Raw genomic sequence first — 18,895 nt, forward strand, 5'->3', positions numbered from 1 at the left:
AAAACCATGAATAAAGTAATAATCAAATTTCTTATATTTCTTATCTTGCTTGATAAACTTTTTTAATATAGTAAATAAACATTTTAATCAGCAATTTTAATTAGTCACTAGTAAATTTGTAAAAAAAAACATTTAAGCCAAACAAACTGACCTTAATTTTATGATACTGCTCACCCTAAACAACCACTGCTCACTAAAACAACAATCCTTTTTAGAAACAGTTAACCAACCACATAGAACACTTACAAAATGCTTTTCTATGCTATGAGGAATGCATTTAGATTCTGTGCAGATTTATGCAGCCCGCCAGATGCTATGTTACAGCTGGATGATGATGCGTTAAGTCAGTGTCAAAAGACAGTGTATTTGTACAAGGGGAGAGGTTAAGGGGATGAGTATGTTAAAATAACAGTTGGAAACAAGCCCACTATACTTGATTCTAAAAAAGGGTGAGATGGATATTTTCTTTTCCAGTCCTATTTTTCACTTACAAACTGCTATACTCCCTATTTCAGCCCCATTTCATGTTAAACTGCATTCCTAGTTGCTCGATAAAAATAGCACAACAGAAAATTTGCTGGAAAACTAAGGTGATACATTTCTGCTACTACAGAAAAATTATTAAAATGTTATTTATTTGCTGTTACTATTTGCTTTAACTTTTCCCTCAATTACCTCAAACTGTTCCATGGAAGATAAGTTACATTGTTCATCATATCTTTTATAGAAATTAAGAAATTGGAAAAAAGTGTGGACTTTGTTCTCAGCATATCACACAATCATACATTAGAAATGAGCTAAAGTTCTTAATGTGTAAATAAGAACTCTACAATAAATGCAGCAATGACAAAATTAGCCAGTGTTCTGATAAATAGAGAGTTCTCTCTCAGATAAAACACCCTACATTCTGATTACGTGTACTGTTGTTTTGATTATGTATCTACGCCAAAATGAGACAGGGTAAAGTTTGCTTCATTTCATACAGAATTAATGCCAACTTGGGTTTCCTTACACAGTCAAAAATGTATTAGATGGTGAGGAACAAATTGGATATGAGGAACAAACCCACCCCTTTGCTCGGTTGTGATATTAACACCACTTGAAGTGAAAAGATCCCATTCTTTGGAGACTCTCATCCCTACAGACAGAACACAAATCTGTCAGCAGAAATATATGCTGCTTTCTCTGAGGATTTGCCCAGCCTGTTCGACAGTGAAAGAACTGAGTCTTTATTTGCAGTTTGATTCTCAAAATAAAAGCTTTTGCAATGCTTTAACTATGAGCCACTTGTTACCAAGGCTGAGATGTGGAACCTTTTTCTCTTGAGACCAGCAGCAGCACTGTCTACTGTAATTACTGCCTATAGTTTGGTACCTTGTGTCAAATATGAATATTGCCTATGAATGTTCATGGGAGTTTCTTCCACATGCACCTCTTTCAAAGGCTCTAAGACAGTCAATGTACCATTGAAAAATAACAAACCATCCCTCCTCAAATACACCTACACTATAAAGGATGGAATACTGAGTGATAATTCTGCAAGAACATATCATGCCAATTCCAATATCAAGGAATTGCAAAGAGTTTTTCACTTTCTCTGAAGATTCCCTTGCACAGCATCCTTATTCCCAAGGTAAATGGTAAAGTCTAACAACAAAAGCTTTAAGGCAGCTTTACCAAAACCTAAAAGCTCATTGAAATGATTCTTCAGTGAGATCCAATAACAGAATATATGCCTCAGAGTCTAAGCAGCTTGTTCATATAGATGTACCTGAAGGACGCCCTCAGTCGAACTGAACAATTTAACTGAACAGACTCTAAAAACCAAAGTGACTTAACCATGCATTTCTGTCAAGCAATTCACTATATACAGGATTATTTAATTCCTGGCACAGATCATCATTTTTTTTTTTAAATCCTCACAGATTCTCATGGAAAGAACTAGATGAGAAATTTTGTAAAGAGAAGATGGAATTTGATGCTCTTAGGACAAGGTCATGACGGTCTTACAGCACTATTATTCAGGAACACTTTCAGCCCATTATCTTTAACGCAATCCCTTTTCACTTTAATACTGCAAACAGTAAAATCTAGATAATTCATATCTCTTACTAGAGCTCTCAAAACTGCACAGTGACTGTACATCTCCTACCAAAAAAGCAACATTGTTAAAAAGAAAAAAGTGCTGGGTTGAAAGTGATGCAGTAGGGAGCATATGATCAGTATAATATGCCTACCTTTTTCCCTGAAATTTGTTTTTATTAACTAATATTTTACATAGCTAATAATACAAAGCATATAAAAAATGTTTTCCCCTAGCTTAACCTCAGTTAAGAATTCCATTTAAAATTTTGGCTAAAGCTAATTTTTTACAGTTTAAAAGATGCAATAATATCTTTCATATTCTAGTCAAAACCAGCTCCATCACATAATAACTCTTCTCAGCTGTACCAATCTTTTGTATACTTTCATATTAATGCAAATTTGTACTGTACAGATGAATATCCTTTCATCTCCTAACTGCTCAGTTCTTAACTTTGAAACCTCTGAAACCTCTTATTTTCATGTAGGTAACTCTTCACTGAGATAGCTACAGCAATATAATTACTATCTATCTAAGCATATCCCAACCTTGCCCTACCCCAAACACACTTCATGAGACAATCTGGACCTAACTTCTGACAGCAATAAATTTTGCAGAAAGCTTTTTTGTCATTTCTTTAAAAGAATAGTTCGTTAAGCATGGAAGCATGGAAAGCAGATTTATTTTTATGCTAGCAGTGATCACTGCGGAAAGCTGAAGCTTCTAACTGGTAAGGCAGAACATAGTCTTAGACAGGCACAGGGAAAAACTTAGTCCTTCCTCTGTACACTGGACTGATTAGATAGATCTGGACTCCTGCATTAAATGCCAAGTCGCTCACTGTAACAGCAATGTGGTTCTCATTCAGAGAAGTACCTCCTAAAATTTTAAGTCTAAACAGGCAGATTAACTTAAAATTTAAATTGCAGTATTTCAACATAATGTAAATGGATAAAAAAGACAGTACTTCAGAATAACAGAGATACGATAAACATATAAATTTAGTCGCTCAATATTTTTCTGTTTAATTCAGTCTATTCTTTAAAACTAAACCAAAAAAAATGAGTAGAAAAAAGAAACGACAAATATACAATATTTATTTGGAGAAAAATAGCCTGTGTTAAAAACATGGCAAGCTATCAATTGCGGGGAAAAAAAAAAAAAAGAGTTCCAGCCAGGTTAGTAAATTCATTTTTCCTATGCCTATCCACTGAAAAGAAAACTCTACAGTTACAGACTGCCTCTTGCCTGCAAAGAGCAAAGGTGATTTAAAAGCAGCTTCTCATTAAGATGATGTCAGAAACAACATTAGTAGGACAAAAAAGAATCCAAGGAACCAAAGAAACTTCATGTCTTTCATCTTCTCATTCCAGGAAACACAAACATTGAACATCAGAATTTAGTAAAACTTGCATGAAATGTAGAAGAAATTGACACGTTATTTTTTAGGATTTCTGTGGATGCACTCAACTATGTTTACCACTGGATAAGCAAAGAAAATTTTGTTTGAAAAAAAACAAGCTCTAAGAAAGAACTCCAAGAAGGAAGGATATTATACATATTAAATAGCACTAAGCCATTGAGCTTTTCACTGTTGAAATGGAGACAGTAACCCAAACCCTAAAATACAGCTTAAAATGTAGGTGTCACTCAATTAGCCTCAAAATCATCAAAACCTCTTTCTTCAGGGACATAGAGGATTGTCACAGTCCCAATAGAAGCTTATTTTATAACCTTCAGTTTATACAGAAAAATATTTTTTTTAAAAAAAGGCTAATTACATTCTAAAAATATTTTATGAAAGCAAACAGCAAAAGTGGAAAAAATGTAGTGTTGCTACAGCATAATAGGACAGCAATAAAAGACTAAATTAAGCAAAAATTGAGATGCAATACCAGATAAGATTTCCCAAGCATGAAATCTACTGAGCTTTATCAATCTTGCAAATGAAGATACTTGAATGTATTGAAATTCTAAAACCTATCTGGACAAAACAACAAAAGAAATGTACTGTGGGGAATAATTCTGCAGCACTCACTGAGGAATGGATAAGTAGGTCTTTTTTTTATGTCTAACATTTGGGAATATATTAACCAAGGAAATTCACTGTCTTGAAGCCACAGATATTGTCTCAACAAGAAATCAAAAAGAGACTGCATTTTGACCACAGTATTAGAAAAATGTAAATATCTTTTTCTAACCTGTACTCAAATAAAGAACATATGAAGAAAAGGAAACCCAGAGGATATCATGTTTATTTTTTCCCAGATATATTCAGCAGAACAAAAGAAAAAGTCATGGGTTACAAATTGTAATACTAAAAAGTAATCATATAAAAGCAGTATAGCATTGCTTCTTAGATCTACCTTGAACATGCATCTCTCCATTTTTTTTTTCCAAGAAAAAGGTTTTTACCACTAATTAAACAGGTAATAGCAGTCTCACTGCAATTTACTCTGCCTTACTATACCTTCAACAGAATTGTTACATAAATTGTGACCGCAGAAGTTTTCTTCACTGCTGATGTGTGAATTAAAAGGCATATATCTTCTTTAGAATTGCATATATCATCGGAGGCATCCATGCCAAAAGTTAAACAAATATGACCATTATATACACAAATATAATAAAATTTGAATTCCATGGGATTTGAATTACTCTGTAGGACACATTACTCTCAAAACAAAACAAAACAAAAAAAACAAGCAAACAAAAACAGTTGAAACTGAAATCAGTGATTATGAGGATCAGAACAGTGGAATCAGTTGGTAACCAATCAAGGATACCCTTCTGGGAATCAAGGGGTAACAAAATGGTCATGTTTAAGTTCATCTTTCTTTCTGAGAGCAAAAAATTGTATGTTATTCAGGAACAACAGAAAAAATAGCTATTTTGTTGCTACTATACTGAAAATCATCACAAGGAATACTTTTAATAGATAAAATTTAAAGCCTGCATGAACTTAAGGAAAAATTTCTTAACAGTGAGGGTGACAGAGCACTGGAACAGGCTGCCCAGAGAGGTTGTGGAGTCTCCTTCTCTGGAGATCTTCAAAACCCGCTTGGACGCAGTCCTGTGCCACGTGCTCTAGGTGACCCTGCGTGTGCAGGGGGGTTGGACTAGATGATCTCTAGAGGTCCCTTCCAACCTTAAGCATTCTATGATTGTGTGATCCTATGCATTAAAGTGAGAAGAGGATATGTGAAAAACGCTGTCCTGACAAACAATTTGGAGGATTTAGACACTGGAAATTACTAATACTAGAAATGCAAAAGTTTTTGACTAAACTATCAGAGATAATACGTAAGAGCCCAGGAAGAGGAAATAAAACTGAGATACGGTTAGGCTGATAATAGGAAATGTAGTCATCTTAGAAAGAGAGACTTTACATGCTGACAAGTCTCACAGCTCGTCATGAGTATTCCAGAAGTTAATGTCAAACCTCTTTCATTGAAAAGTGCACAGGTTAGATTAAAGAAATAGTCTAACAAAAACCAAAATGATAGAATAATTTTCAATTATTTTGTTTAATAAGTGATAGATCTTGATAGATGTTGTTCCCCAGGGTTTGTGTGCAAATTTTTCTTCTTCAATAAAATTATGATTAATTCATAGATTAAAATCTATTACATATTCTTTCAATTTAATACAGTCTTCTTCCTGCTGAGCAAAATATTTGTACCATAACTTGACCACTGCAGATACAAAACTGATTTTCCAGGATATCTTACACTAAAGCATCTGGAAAGCACCACAACAATTTTCCAGTAGCTCTAATGTTCAACCAAGAAAATGCACAGCAGGTCTATTTGCAGTCAGTGGGCTTCTCATGTTCTTCTGCACTCTAAGTCTATACAACCCGAACATCATGTGAAAATAAGCCATTTTCTAAGAGAAAATAATTAACATGATGTGCCAAAAAATGCCTTATGATTGCTGGGATAAGAAGTGAGCTCTAGATGTGTCCTGCAGTCCTACAGTGCTAGAGTAAATATTCCTACTTTTTTCACATTCTCAGTTCAGACAATAACCTATGGAAGCAGCAAAACAGGCAAAGTAAAATGGAGAGTTAAGTCTCGGCGAAAAGAATTGCCATTCAGATCCATTCTAGTTGCCAGAAGCCTCAATAGTGTGAAGCTGGTGGGAAGTGAGAGACTCAGCCTACTACCTCTAAGAGTCTGTAAGGTTGTGAAAAAAATGTTTGGAGAAGCAAGGCGGAGTTGAAAATCCTGAGAAAAAGAGACAACACAAGAGTCTAGGATATTTTACTAGGAGTAAAGGTTAATGTTCGCCTGCTCTTCAGAACTTGATACAAGATATCTAGGTATACGTAGAAGTTCATGTGAAAACTGGGAGCACATTCCTGTTGGCTTTTATCTGGAACATTGTCTGCTATGCTGGGAACCGTTGCACGCAGTGTGAAGTTGGTGCTGGGAGCAAACTGCTATCTCATAGAGCATTTCTTATATTCCATAGTTAGTCTTGCACAAGAGGCATATGATTTAAGAAATGCTGACTTGTCTGTAAGATACTAGCTAGGCATAATTTAGCATATTTAGGGTGTCCTTGAAAATAGCAACAACATATATCTGGAGGGATTACAACCCAAAACTGGAAGAATGTTACAACTATTTTAATCGTAAGAAGGCTTTATTATGAAGTTAACAGGTTCATCATGACAGAATATTCATTATGGTTCTTGCTTGGTGCTGGATTCAAAAGCATTACTAGAAAACACTGTGAGGAAGCTGAAGTTGTGGAAGAGCTGAGTCAAGGGAGGTCAGGTGATTTGCATTCAAATGAAAGAAGCAAGAAATTTTCCTTTCTATTCTAAGATTTATTCCCTTGCCATAGACCTTACACATGTAGCTCAACCCTTATTTTAATTTGTGAAAAAAAAAATATCCTAAAGAAGGTATAAAAGTGGCAGTTGAATGTCCTCCCTGTACAGAGGGCTCAATAGATTGGGAAACAACAATTAGGGCATGCTGCAGTATGGTAATTTTACACTGATTCAGTGTCTTTTCTGGATTAGCTGCAACCTTATATTTTAAATAGGAGATTTGTATAATTCCTTATTCAGCTCATTGCATCCACTGTGTTTACTGGGCATAGCTCTACATTCAGCCCTTAATCTTTCTGAGCCTCAGCAACATCTTGTTTCTTTCTTTAATTACCTACCTTCCATGGATTCTGTGAAAATTACTGTAGGTAGTATTTGTGATGTGTTTTAGTACTGGATTTAATTCTGAATAAAATATTACTGAACAGCCATACACCTAACCAAGTGAGGTATAATGGGAAGCAAGGACTAAGATTCAGGACCCCTTTTCGTAAGGAGGAAAAAGGGATCGAGCAGTTCTGTGAAGAGCTGGATGCAGGTATTGACAATAAACTTTTTCCTAGTATGTTGAACTAAATCAGATCATGAAGGAGCCAGATAATAGCTTTTCCCAATTCCTTACATTTCTTCGTAATTTTTCAAACTGGAGCATATTTAGAAATAAAATCTAGGCGGGTGGGCAGGACAGGATGATAGAAACGCCAGGCATAAGAGCAAGTGGAGAGGCCAGCAAAAGGGCAAGTATCGGTGAGTAAGCAGACTCAGAGAGCAGGTAGGGGACAGTGTAACCAAGAAGCAGGTGAAAAGGCAGGAGGGCAATGCCAGCCATTCAGCAAGCCTGTAAAGCAGTACCGAGCGGGCAGCAGATGTGCCAAGCAGCAGAAGACCAGCTCCCCGGTGGCAGCAGATGCACTGAGCAGGCAGCTGATGGCAGGCACTCAAGGTGGAGTCGGGCACAGGGCGGCAGAAGGCCAGTGCCCGTGTGCCATCAGACACGACGGGCGCAAAGTAGGCAACACGTGCCGTTCAGCAGATGGACAGGGCAGCGGGAAGTCACTATCAAGCAATTAGCTGGTCAAGAGGCAGTGCCAGACCACCAGGCAAAGAGCCGAGGCTGCAGGAGGACAGTGCCAAAAGGGCAGCGCGCAGAGAGAGCGCAACGAGTGCCAGGCATCCTCAGGCAGGTAAGGCAGCAGCAGACCAATGCCCGGGAATAATCAGATGCAACTGCCAGCAAGGAGGAAGCGTAAGTCTGTCAACAGAGTGACAGGCCAGCAGGGTGACAGTGCTTTTCCAACAACTGAGGATACCATGAATTAAACAGCCTGAAGAATGCAGATGCTCACCCTCTGGTAATACCATTAAGATCAATAGAGCGAACCATGAAAATCCACAAGAGAATAGCACACAAATGGAAACAGCAGATGAGTCTGGCCCTAGTGCTTGGGGAGGCCATGGGACCTTCCTATAAAACAAAAATATGAGAATCCACAAGAAAATCAAACAAATGGGAAAAATGTGTTTGGAAACTGTTTCTGATGATGATTAAAAAAAGCAAAAAAGTACTAGCAAAGAATTAGTTTGGAAATGATTGGGTGGGATTGAAGATGTTGCTTACCCCTCTCTGGAGCCCACATAATGGGAATGTTGGGAATTTCTGCAGCAGAAAAACAGAAGAGAAAAGGGATTTCTGACTCCCAGTTCAAAGAAAGCATGTCAGTTTAGGACTGGGTAACCTCTTTGGGCAAAAAATAAGAATTCAACTGAACTTTGCCCATCCCCAGCTACATGCCTTTACTGATGTTTCCAAGAAAATTTAAGAAGACCACATTACTTTTATCTCACAACATCCCACCCTTATTCCCCAAAACCACACTTACCTCTAGTGGAAGGTATATGAAAGGGGAAAAGGGATGATCTTGTGAGCTCATTCCCAAATCCACTCCAAAATAGCTTGTGAAGGTGAAAAGCAGTACCAGCGAGCCAATACAGGCCATTTAAGAGATAAACTGAAGAAGTTAATTAACTGATAACTCATCACTAGTGTAGGTTGGTGTTTCAAGTTGGCCTAGGTAAACCAACACTTTAAAAGAATTAGACTGGTGAGTCTTGTGGGGTAATCTTCTTCTACAGCAACAGTTGCAAAATATGAAACTTAACACCACTATTTTACCTTGAACCTACTGTTCTCTTTACCTTTACTACTCTCTGACATTTAACGTTTTTTTAAGCATATTAACCGTGTTTCAGAAATCTTAGCTGCTGCTCTATTTCAGAAACACATAATCAGTCCTAGAATGTGAGAACGGAGAAAATCCCCACAGTAATGAGATTCAGTAATTTCACTCATTTGTCATTTCTGCCGTGAGTATTTTTATTCAGCATCTTAGTCACTAGAAGTCAATCAACCAGGAACCAAGCTTCACTATTTCTTTTAGAAGTCCACATTTTATGTGCATTTATCTGCACATTAATTTATTCCAGTCACACTGAAAGCCTACATTTCACTTTGATAATGTAACAATATGTAACAAAAGCCCAGCTCTTCCCTCTTCTGCAAACTGTAGAGAACCTCGGCCACAGAAAGGAAACACTAGTTCTACTGTGCATTGCTGAATTAGCATTTGGGTTGGTGATAGAAACACTGTCCCTACAAATCTGCTGTGTATCTATATGTAATAAAGCTTTTAAGAAACGATATGGCAATAATAAGCTGATGGATCATTATTTATGCAGATTTTCTGGGTATTAACTCCTCTTCTTGCAATCTGAGCATGGCACAGGGATAATAGGGACTAATATGCCTTCAAATTGTGATCATAGAAGAGCAATTTCTTCCATATCAAATGCTGCTACTTGGACTTAGAACAGAGTAAGAGGAAATCTAGACAGAGGAGAACAAGAGATTTGTGCTATATAATTAATAATGACATAAGCTAGCCACTAATAACATACACTAAATGACTTGACTACAGTACATATTAATACCATAAAGTAAATTGGTACTTGAAACAAGTAATTGCAGTTGTATCCAATCATGGATTTTTGCGGCCAGCAGCCACAATACAACCAGAGATAGCTGTACCACATCAAGAGCAAAATCGCTAGCATCTGCTTTCGCCAAAAGGACATCTTTTGATGCTCAATGAAAATGAAGTAAGACAAACTGATGTCAGTGGACCATGAGACACCTTTCATTTCCAGAAGAAAAACTGGACTTGATATGTACAGAAAGTTTAAACAGCTATAACAAATAAACATTAGACTACGCACCTCACTTCATTAATTTGGGTATTCTCATTACAAAATAATTGGGAAAAGGAATATATGCATGAAGCGACAAGTCAAAAATAATTGTGTTTTCTCACAATCGCTGTGTTTTTTCTTCTCTCACAGAACACACAATGAATTAGCATTTTGCTAAATAAGCTTCCCTGTTCTATATAGCAGCAATTAAGCAAAGCAGGCAATGAACAATTATAATCCTAAAATGACAAGCAGAAGCCAGCTACTTTCCAAGACTCTTCTATTTTCTCTTCAATTAGTGGCTGCAAGTGCTCCTGCACTTATACAGCAGGCAAACGAGAAATACTGGAGCAAATGAGAAATTTTCTACCTCTCAGTAAGCACTAGATTTAATAATAAACTATTCTAATAGGGAGACATTTTGCTATTCTGATGCAACATGAGAAATATCAGTCAATTTCCATTTCTGATGCATATTAAATACAAATTAGTATTTGTCCTTTTTTCAGTTGTCATTTCCTTAAGCTGCCCTCACATAGAAGCCTTTCTAATGTGTCTATGCTTTAATTTTCTTTATATCAAGCTTCTATTAAAGTTTTTGTGATAGAGCATGACCAGAAATAAAAACAACATTAAGGGTGACGATTACACAATTATGGGTCTGACAATGTTTTCAAGATTATTTTGCCTTAATGTTTCATTTTATTCAGTTCTGTTATCTGTTGTGACAAGGTGCTCTAATGCAAAATTAGAAATGCTTAAAAGGAAGATATTCCAGAAGTTCCAAGCTGAATATTCCAGTTATCCAGTAGTCCTCTGGCATTCTCCCCCAGTTAGAATATATGATAAGAATTTCATCAAAATATCTTTAAATTTTGGATATCTTGACATAAAAAATAGAAGCAACAAAAAAGTAAGTAAAATATAGGTAAGTACATGTTTGAATACAGAGAGAGACATAGATTTCATTAGGCACTAAAAAAAGAAAGAAAGTGATATCTAATTTATAACCAACTCACCATATGTACAGCACAGTTTTTATGGCTTCTTCTTATTCAAGTTTAAAACACCAGCTTTCCCGACATTTTTGGAAGAGTATTTTTCAGATTAATAGTAGTAATCATTACGTTTTGTAATAGGAGAATGTGCACTTTGATTTAAAATATACGTATCTGTAAGAGTTAAATAGAATAGGTCTAGTCTTTGAAAATGCGACTTCCTGCTACATAGAGCGACAGGGCACAACTCTGTAACTTACTGTCAATTAATATAAGATTATTAAAAGGATCTGGAAATGGATACTATATGCTTCTAACAGAGAAGTAAGTTTGCCCTCATGACAAAATACTGATCACTTCAGGATGCTGCTGATATACAGTTTTCAAAGCTAAATCTCAACTTCAGATCTCATACAGATACAGAAAATATTATTTTCTGCTGCTTTGAAAGTTTGCCTGCTTTGGTGGATGATGGACAATAAATTGGAAACTCTCCAACCATGAGAGGCACAAGACGGTTAGTTTTTATATAGAAAAATTACAGAATTTTAAGAAATTAAAGAATTTTTAATTCTTACAATTGTTAAGAATTTTCACTTAAATTCTGCGTTCTAGTATTAATTGTGGTCATTATAATTTCTATAGCCAGAGATTATTTCTAGACTTAACTGCATTGAGTTTCATGATGTTGAGATGATTTTCAAATAGGTTTTGCCACTAACATTTTTATATACCATATAAAACACATTCACCAGCCTAGAAAGTAATTAACACCCAAATAACTAATTATCAGAGGTAGCTAGAATAACTGAACTTAAAGAAATAGAAAACAAAAGGATTGTAGAATGTATCTAATGCTGCAGCTACAGTGCTAAAAATATCCAAGACAGCTAATTAAAACTGACAGAGGCATGTCTGTATGAAATGCGGGCATTACTGAATGAAGTGGGCATTTCACTTCGAAGTGAAGACCCAGTGCTGACAGAAAAAGAAACTTCTTTTTACTCCTGTGACAAGTATTACTCTTTTTGGTGTATTATTTGAGGAATTTGGGATCACCAGGGGATGAACCATTTGCCTGCCCACGGAATATGTAGTCTTCTTTCCACTTCCATTTTGAAATTATCTTGAAATGAAAAACCTAATTGCAAAATATAAGAGTGAGGTTTCCTGGCTTGTTACAGAAGTTTCATTTCTTAAGCTATATAAAACATTCAAATCATGTCTCTTGTTTTACTGTTTTCTTTTTTTTTTCCTCCCCCAACAGCATGCAAAAATTTCATACATATTGAAAAAGCAGAAACGGAATTAAGTTTACTAAGTCTTTGAAAAAGCTGAAACATGTCAAAATTTGATCCTCCGAAGCAAAGCCCAATTGGACTACTTGTCAGAAATTCTATTAATATTATTTTTAGGATATGATGATGAGCCTACTTTACATGCTAGGGTCAAATAACTATTAAAATAATATAATAGATAGTTGTTTCAGCACCCTTCAGCAGTATCATCAGACTTCTGCATTTTCAGAAAAGGGAGAGAGAAACGATTCATATAATCCTTCAGACTTGGGTAACAATTGCTTACAAAGTAATTTCAGGATTCATTGGATTAAAATTATCTTTCAGACACCATTTAACAGACACATAACATAAGGGTAGAACCTTTTTTGGCCTTTTGCACAGGATGACTGCATCATCCATAGCTTCTGTAAGGTGTGTAATAGGTCATACCTTCCACAAATAAAATCAGCTCTGATTTGACAGGATAAAAGCACAGACAATACAGGTCCTTTTTTTTTCGGGGGGGGGGGGGGGGGGGGGGGGGGGGAGGAATTTATTCCAATGGTTAAACCCCCATCATTCAAAAAAAAAAAAATCCAAACCAACCCAATTAAAATCTTCTATTATACCTATTTTCTTACTGGACTTCTCTATCATCAACTGCTGTTGATCAACCTTTCTTCTGAAGGCTGAGTGTCCTTAGTGTCTGATTTGGTATTTCCATGGGAAAACAATAATGTACTTTAAACTAAGTCAATAGCTGCTAGTCTATGCTACCATAAACAAAACAGAGTTGCTTAAATCTCAAAGAAAATTTCTATCTGTCAAGTGTTCCCAGGTCTTTCTCCATATCCACCGTGTTAACTGAAACTTTCAAAAAAGTGAATGTCAGAACATGATGCATCTTTCCTATCATAGATGCATCAATCCCCTATGCAGAGAAAAAGCACACTCTGTATTCCTATTCCCTTCTTACTATTCACCATCTTTCTATTTCTCTATGTCCGGAAGGCTATAGAGCAACAAGTTGAGACACATGCACTTTTTCAATCCAGCAGATTAGCCAGATCCAGAGACAACGATGTCAGTTCAAAGCTGTTGCTTGTGCACTGAATATCAAGAATTTTATAAAATCCTCTTTCAATCAGAAAGACTATTTCTCAAAATCAGAGTTCTTTAGGAATGTTCCTTCTGCATATATTTACTTCTTCCTCTGTTTCTCCCCCCACCTTCTATTTTTCTATGTAACTTCTGCAAATGGAGCTGAAATGGGATCTGGCTTCTCTCCCTCTCAATATAGCTCTCCTGGCAGCCCAGAGGTATTACCAGGCAATGACTGTGGGTTATGAGAGCACAACCATACTGTTCAGTGTTTTTGGCATGCTATCAATTTTTCCTGAGAAACTCATATAAGCAAAGAGAAAGTGTGCTTTGAAAGCACTCCATAACCCAGCTAAATCCAACTGGAATTTCCCAAGAAAAGGCACTCCTATAATGTGACAATGTACTGTGTACTGCAAATAATCAGTATACTGCTACTTTTTCAAGAAGCTGGTAACAGTTATTCAGGGAAAAAAAACATTCTGCAACTAAGTATACTAATTCTGCTGTAGTAAAATCTTCCAAATCTGAGATTTTAAATTTCATTAAGGAATTATTGACTAAATACAGCACATATTTTATAATCCTCAATACACTATTTCAAACTCTTATTAAATTGAAAAAAATAAGGTAGATTGGATAAAAAAATGAATTAAACGTACCGAAAAGTGTCAGGGGAAAGATATCTTACAGAGTTGCTGATAAATGTCCCTAGCAGGGTAGTACAGAACTTAATAGTAGTAGGCTGTCATAGAGCAAGCTACTCTATTTAAGCATATTTACTGCCTCCAGATACTAGGTAAGTTTCATAACTTAGACCCTTTAGGTAAGCTTCCTTGGAAACCGAATTTTCCCCAAAGTTGGAAAACAAGAGTTTCTGAAGGGTCCAGGGAGAAGTTATAGGGTCAGACATCATACAAACACAGCATCCTTTACTACGTACTAACTTTACAAAGAAATCAAAATGAAAAGGAAGCCCCATATAGATTCATAATGGTTGTAAAAGACCTTCAAGTCCATTGAGTCCTTCAACACCACACCAGTTAAATCATGTCCTTAAGTGCTTCAACTACACTTTTCTTGAACATTGCCAGGGATGGCTACTCCATCACTTCCCTGGGTAGCCTGTTCCAGTTCTTGACTACTCTTTCCATAGAGCACACCATTAGGTGTACTCTATTAGAGCACACCATCAGGTTCCACCAAGGAACACCATTAGAAAACCGGATGGTCTGAATCCCTGTTGTTTGAATCAGGGAGGATAAAAGGAACTGCATATTCCAGTTCAAGTATAGACCATGAAATGAAAGACGTTATTTGAAACGGCTCAGTAGGTTTTGGTTTCCTGGTGGAGAATGTCTGGTTTGGTGTCAAGAGTATGGTTATAACACGACGTACCTGTGGTGTACGCTTGCCTGAACATCTCCAAAGTTGAATGGGAATGAGGCATGCAGAAAGAGCACCTAACATTCACACACCATGAGGCCATCTAAGGACTACTTGAGATTCAAGGGTGCCCTTACAACAGGCACCAAAATAAAATGGGATTTAGAATTTTGGAATTCAGAAAACAAATATTTTAGATATGTTTGAAGAAATACAGACACTAAATTCTAAGGAGAAACTTGGGAAACAGTAATATTGAAAATTACCCCAGGGAAGAACCAGGTTATAGAAAATATGCAATTAATAATGATGAGGCAAATGCTGGTGTAATTTGAGTTGAATATACAAAAACTTTGTATCACAGCAGAATAGGGACTTTCTTCTCTTTAGACATGGCTTTTGTTTGGCTAGAATATTTTGTTAATTTTGAGCATTTTTCATAGAAACGCTGACAAATTGGAGGGAATTCAGAGAAACGTATTTTTTTCATACACTAGGGAGCTTAGTTTTTACTGAAAGAATAAACAGGTACACATATGTTGTCAAAATAAATTTAAACACATACACATCCTAATACTTTAGAACAGTCTACAAATATAGAAAAAAGTAACCAGCAAGCCCTGAAAAGGGCATTCTTCATTTTTCCAGAGCAAAGGAAAGGAATACCATGAGAGATGATAAGACTGATTTTGCATGATGGAATAGAGCTCTTCCATGCTTATTCTAAAGTCCTGTCTTAAAATTTCAAGGCTATCATCTGCAGCATGACTGAAACAATAGGGAATATACATTGCTACACTTACGGCTCAAGGAATTATAACATGAGTCTAGACACAATAAACTGTATTTTTTTCTGAGTACATAAGAGTATTTTTTTTTAATGGAGGCTAGTAAAGCTCTTGCGTTACAGTAGATGAAGAGTAAGAAAGAGTCAGAGAATGCTGAGAAGAGAAAGGCCAATGAGTTTTTTGCATGCACAATTTTTCAAAAGAATGAATGTAAAAATGGACAAGACAGAAGAGAGATGACTACGCAGAGTGCCTGTCCACACAAGATTTTTTACTTTTTTCATTGTATTGAATGACAGAGGAAAAAAAATATTTCTGTATCAGAAGGATACCCAATGTCCTATTCAACAGTCACCATATTGTTTAAATAGCTTCAGAAAAAAATAATATACAACATTAACATTCTGTAAATTTGCAATTGCCTACTAAATAATGATTGCATGGCAAAATGGAAACGAGGGTAATGGAAAAATGTTTGCACATAGACAGAAAAAATAGAAGTTCCACAGACAAGTGGGTCCTGATCACTGCCTAGCACTAAACACTTTACATTTCAACAACCACACTGTATAAGGATTTCCAGTATGGATCTAAAGAGCATCTCCCCAATATGGATTTAACTCTATCCCCACAAATTATATTCAAAATAAAAATGTGGAAAAAATGCCTTTTATGTTTAAATGTTAGGCCTGCATTTGACTTTACTCAAGATGAGAACTATCACGACCATCATAAGATAAACATTTAAAACATTCACTAAAACATCTACAATACCATTTCTTTCAGACATCTATCCGCATGCATTCCATCACTTCTAATCACATACATAGACACTTACACTGCATAATTAAACTGAAAAGCTAAAACCTCCTCTTCAAAATGTGAATCAAAATAACTCATTTTAAAACTTCTCCCTGTCCACTGACTAAGTCTGGACTCTAAATTTAGGCAATGAAAATTAGATGTGATCATGTGAGCATCTCAAGTCACATATTCCACTGTAAGGGAAAAAGTTCATATATACCATTCAAATAACTGTAATAATACGATATTCAAAGTGGCGGAAGATGAAGGAGAAGCAGAATTGAATAATTCAAGTCGAAATTTGACCTGTGAAACTGGCATTCTACTCTCAGGAAAAAAGTCCAAGTGTCTTCCAGTACTATACTCATTTATTACTCTCTTTAAAATCACGCCTTGAAGATGACATCTCAATAGCACAATGTCATGATCCCATCATTTTGATACCGGTTCAGTAATGATGGAAGAGAAACCCTCTACACAACATGCTAAAGCCACTTCCAAGTTTTCTTGAAAGTTTGCTATGATAGTATTTCATATTGACACAAGGAATTTTTCTATTCTGGATTTTCTTTTCTTTCTCACTTATTTTCTTACTTACATTTACTTACAAGAAATACAGTATGAGAGCAAAGCTTATATTTATTCAAATATATAACTTGTAACATGTACCGGTAGACTGATTTTCTTCCCCTTAGACATTTTTTATTTTTTTTGAATTGCTGCTTTAGAAAGCTATTACAAAGGTAATGAATAAACCTTAACAGTTAAAGATCACTGACACTTTTTATTAAAAACTGTGATTCAATCTCTTCATCATGATCTAAATTTAGTCACTGAGAACAGAATAAATTTTCTGAAAAACTAATACATAAATTTATATATTCTTTTAAAGCATAGGAAGAACTTGACAGGTAAAGCATTTAATTCTGTTATACACAGAAAAAAAAGAATTCTTACATGTTGATTATATTTAATAACAACATATTTTTATTCAGTACAAGTTATTAATATCTTTCTATATCTAAGTACTACTATTATACAGTCTAAAATAACTTCAATTCACAGATTTTCAAATGGGTCACACTGATGTCAAAATAACCAGACAAATCATCATAACCTATCATGTATTTAATTTGAGCATCAGTGACAAACCAATATAGAGAAAGTATTAGGTATTTAATTGTAAAGCTCTCATTACTAATTTCTTGGCTGAAATGCCAGTGCTGCTTGAGAATCTGTAGCTAATTTGGGGCACTGGCCGAAATGCATTCTCTGGCACTCCTGCCTATACTTCACTTTGCAAAAGGGTATTCCGTCTTCCTTTCCCACAGTGCTGGAATAGAACTTTCTAAGACATTAAAGTAGTTTGACAGTAAAGAGACCAATTAAACCAATGCAGTTGTTACTCTGTGTTGCTTTAGCAAAGTGAATGAACTGGAAATATGTTTTCACTAGCTTATACATTACAGTTCTTTTATACTGTCCCATTCTCTGATAAGCTAACTCTTAAATTTTAGCTTCTTAAGGGTGCTAGTACACAAGCTAACCATCACCTGAAATAGTGTATAGCAGTGTCTTCATTGCTTTTCTATTTAGTTATTAAAATGCTGTAAAACAAATTTAAAAATATTCTAAAAATTCCTAATGAAAACAAGTTAAACTGCAGTTATGGTTGACAGAACACATCGGAAGGTAAAAGGAAAAAAACATTATACGCATTACAACGAACTGAAATCAACACAAAGTCTAAGCATTTAAAAATCTGTAAGAATACTTAAAAGAAATCTAGTTATGTTAAATTATGGAAATATACCCTTAAGCCACTCAATCTGAATTCTGTCTTTTAGTGAACATAAAAAGACAAAAGCAAGTTATTTTAAAAGTTCAAATTAATCTCATTTGGGACTATAAACACCAAAATACTTCAATAATTAAGTCATTTCATAATATAACTCATGGCCGTGAGGTTGTTCACATCAGTTTACTTTCTTTTTTCTTACCTTACTGTGCCTTATAAGTAAAACGTAATTGAACTTCCCTTTCAACCTTTATTGATGCAGGTTACCTCCATCTCTGTGCCTAGTTAACATTTTTGACAATGTGGTGTCAAATGAAGTAATAAGCAGCTTTGCAGAGAATATTTTCCTCCCACCAACTACCTCCCACTCTCTAACCTGTCATGCAGCAGCTCTCAATGCAGCCTGCATTGGGATCTCTTTTGCTCCCCTTTTGCTTGTGCTCTACACAAGAGACACATGGATGCTCTGTTTAGCATTGCTGTATTACAATTCTAGTCTAGATTGCCCAGATAACTGTTAGTATTTTGTTCTGTGAGGAAACTGGAAATCCATTATACTACATCAAAT

The 18,895-nt window shown here is 35.7% G+C and overlaps 1 protein-coding gene across 8 annotated transcripts in view; it reads right to left on the reverse strand.

Moving 5' to 3' along the window:
- The window catches only part of GPHN (gephyrin), a 254,183-nt gene that overhangs the window by 114,817 nt on the left and 120,471 nt on the right, over positions 1-18,895 (reverse strand). The gene's annotated exons all lie outside the window — the stretch shown is intronic.

Source organism: Tinamus guttatus, unplaced genomic scaffold, assembly GCF_059628265.1.
Source record: "Tinamus guttatus ecotype Peru unplaced genomic scaffold, ASM5962826v1 Tinamus_guttatus_pri_ptg000676l, whole genome shotgun sequence".
NCBI lineage: Eukaryota > Metazoa > Chordata > Aves > Tinamiformes > Tinamidae > Tinamus > Tinamus guttatus.